The following is a 4,182-nucleotide window of genomic DNA, read 5'->3' on the forward strand; positions in this document are numbered from 1 at the left end:
GTAGGGGGTGGACCGTACCATTCACTTATAACGACTTTACGCGGGGCAGAGTGGGAAGAAACTTTCCAATGATTAAAGCGAATATTCTAACAGTCATCGTCGATCAGTGTATGCTTACATACTTTTGAGGCCTGTGTTTCGTTTGCATGAACTGTTATGGAAAGTTTGATCCTAAGATATTTCACCTTTCAATCTAAAAAAATGCGCCCCCTCTAACGGCACAATCCAACACAACGGCGGTCTGAGGCGGCACCTTCAATTATGTAAACAAAGACTGAAAGTTAGACATATTTAAAGTGGTACACTAAATTATGAGCCGTTTTTCATTTTAACCTTATCCAGTTTTATGCACTACGTAAATAATAATAAAAACAACAATTATAATACTGTATTTTCCATAAAGGTTATATCAATTTGAAAAAAATGATTTACATTTTTATTTTTTAAGTGTCACTCCTAATAACAGTAACCTGCATATCAGTTATCCGTTTCCATGCTCTGATTTAAAACAAACCTCCACAACACTTTTAAAAAAAAGTTGCTGCCTTAAATTTTTAAGTACAATCAACTTGGATGTTTAAGTTATTTCAACTTAAATTCGACTTGAAAAATGAGTTGAATCTTGTATAACTTAGGAAAACAATTAATGATTGCTTAAATTATTTTGATGAGTTAAAGCAATGTAAAAACATATGTTGTCAATATATGTTGTTTTTACAGTGAATGAAGTGAATCATAAAGGGACAGTTCACCTAAAAATGAAAAAATCTACTCACCCTTGTGTCACTTTAAAGTTGTATGACTTTCTTTTTTCTTTCAGAACACAAAAGAAGATATTTTGAAGAACATTGTGGTCCTAACAACTTTAGACCCCTTTGACTTTAATTGTTTGGGGAAAAAATCGGACTATCTTTGAAACTAATACTTTAATTTACATTTACACACAATTTGCAGTGATCATAAGCTTCTGTTATTTGATTATTTTTATATTCTTTTAGATATGCTGGATGGAATTTTTACGAACAAATGATTAGCAGCGATAACTATGTAAACTAGGCCTGAGAATATAAACTGTTGACTTACTCTGCTGTAAACCATGAGCGTGTTAAATGCCATCAGTTCCCTCAGACATCATGCTGTTCTAACAGCTCAGTCCACATGAATGGGCCATTTGCTAGGAGTTTGCTTTTCTTATACATGCCTCCACAGCAGCACTCAGATTCTGTTTAAGTTTGATAATTAGGATTGTTGATTTATTTTTCCGCTTAAAGGATTCGTTCACCCAAAAAGGAAAATTCTGGGATCATTTACTCATTCTCATGTCTTTTGCAAACTTGTATGACTTAGTTAATTTCTTGCATGGAACAACAAATGAGATGTGAGGTTGAGTAAAGATGACAGAATAGCCTAATAATTTGTGGAAATTTTTTTTTTAAAGTCGGCATGAAATGGAAGTTGTGATTTTCTTCCCTATTAAGACGTATATCTGAGTGAAGCAGCTTTTTGAATAAGAAAAAATGAAGGGCGGGACTTGATTTTGCCTATCGAGAATTGATTGGATGGTTGTGGTTTGCTATTGGTGGATCTCATGTGAGTGACAGGTTGATCCCGCCCTCACGCCAGTAAACACATCATCAGAGAAGAGAAGAGATGTTGCTGCAAGAGGGAGAGGAAGTTATTTTGATTAAAGATTAAAGGCACATGAATTAAAAAAAATAATGATGTGCATGGATAAATCATTTATAGTAAATACTATATATTCCATAAAAAACAAGAATCGTCCATTGTGATTTCATGCTCACTTTAATTTCAGTTTGGCCCACTGGAAGAAAGTTTATTAAAAGTTTATTACATAAAAGTCTATTTTTTTCCACTGACAAATCAGAATGTTCTTATTGGAGTGAATGTTGTCAGTTCTCTTTCTCTGGATAACTGAAGGCTGAAAGAGTTTCTTATTGATCACAGCGGGGCTCCACTTGAGTACTGTTGGCCAGTCCTCCCGATCAGCACTCCTCCACGTACTTTGACGGCTCGTCAGTCTTTCACACGTTCCTGCTGAATGTGTTACCTCCACACGTTTGTAAAGTATTGTAATGTGCCCACACTGTCACCACAATCTGTCCTGAGCAATTGGGTTTTTGGCGAGGGTTTCACCTCCCTCGTCCTTAAAAAAAAGAAGAAAAAAATCATTATATTGGAGAATTTCACAAAAACTAAAAAAGAAAAAGAATGAAGCCTACTTATACTGTAATATATAAACAGACACACAGTATGACAGGATTTGTCATACTGCATTAATGATTACAGTAATAATGGGAATGGGGGCAAAGTGCTTAAATGTCATGAAAATAATGTCACAAAGCAAAACATAGGTTAAAAATTGCCTTCATTTTGCAATATATAGTTTATGAATGCATGTATGTATGCTTTTATTTGTTTGTTTGTACCATGATAGTAGTTGAACAAACTCAAACCAATCCGATCAGGCTTTGTTGGTACCATGAACTCAGACTTTGACCCTGAGGTCATGGAGCGCGTGCACGTGTAAGTGTGACATCAGTAGCAAAAAGCCAATCATATGCCTTGAAACCGAGAAACTGCATAAACTAACTGATATAGCAAGATATTATCTTCTTGCTGCGTAAATGAATTCATATACTTCATATTCAGGGGGAGTGACTTTATTGCGTCAGACATGTTACACGTTGCCCACAGCTGATTGGCTGAATTTCAGTTTGAGATCTCTTACCTGAAACATAACCTGCCACGGAGCGCAAGTTACTGTGGCTATGAACAACTTTCATGGTGCCTAAAACCCAGGGTTGGCACAAACTAAACTGAAACACACGTGGCTAGCCACCTAAACCGACTTCATGGAACAGGCCCCAGGTCAAATGTTTATTTAGCACCATTAGAAACAGTATGAGTAAAGGAAAAGTTTCAAAGATGTTTTCATCTGTGGACTCAACCTGTGATAGTGGACAACCAGGAGCCTCATTGGCACATATGTTTTAGAATAAAATAAATACTTAACTAAAAACATTATCAAGCATTATGGGAAGACCTTTACATCCAGATCCAGTCCTGGCTCTCTTTGGAGTTTAACGATATTAAAGGGTCAACCTTCTGTGATTGTATTTGTTATGCTTCTTGCATGAAGACTGATCCTTCTTAATTGGAAAAAAAATGTTTGGCGTTACCATTTTGTTTGGTGTTATGCAATATCTCCAGATGTTATGCATGTTAAGATGTTATGCAATATCTCCAGTTGGGAAAAAATAGGTTTGCATTTGCAATGAAGGATAAATTTTATAAGTTCTATGACACTTGGAGATATTTCATTGATTATTTTAAAAGTGATATAGCATTGTTTTCATCCAATATTTAGTCAATCAGAAACAAAGGCTCTTATGACACCCTGTTCTGTTTTTTTTAGGGAAATTGTGGGTTTAAGATATTCTTAAACAATGTTGTATACACTGTAAAAAGTGAATAGTTGGATCAACTTAAAAAAATTACTTCAATTGGTAACACCTAAAGAAATTAAGTTTTCTCAACTTAAATTATCACGTTTTATCGTGAGAAAACTTAATTTCTTTAGGTGTTACCAATTGAAGTAATTTTTTTAAGTTGATCCAACTATTCACTTTTTACATGCACTTTGAATTCAGTTCTGTCTCTCTCCTCAAAAAGGGAATGTTGAAGAAAAAAAAGAGAGAAAGAAACAGCATGACTTGACCGGGAGTGTATATTTTAAAATGTTCTCAATTGTCTAAAGAACTTTTCCTCATTACCTCCCACTAATAAACAAACTTATAAACCAGATCAATACTCCCTATTTAAAAAAACAAACAAACAAAAAACATCAGATTCATTTTGAGAGAATTTTAATTAAACATCTATTTAGAACATTCCAGTTCTTGTAATTAATTACTGCAGCACTAATCAGCTTTTAATCTGTTGGTTGCACGACAGGCGTGTCCAGAAATGTGCTTTTAAAGTTCTTACATTAACGCCACTTCTGAGTAAACAAAAAACAAGAAACTTTCTGCTTGAGATGTTGATGAATAACAATAACGTGTCAATGACTTAAATATTTCTCAATTGCTCCCAGTTGCTGACAGCGTCCTATGACCACATGTGTGTTGCGTATATAGGCAGATTTTTTATGAGTCAGCCTAC

This window comes from Abramis brama (assembly GCF_963993115.1).
Source record: "Abramis brama genome assembly, chromosome: 21".
NCBI lineage: Eukaryota > Metazoa > Chordata > Actinopteri > Cypriniformes > Leuciscidae > Abramis > Abramis brama.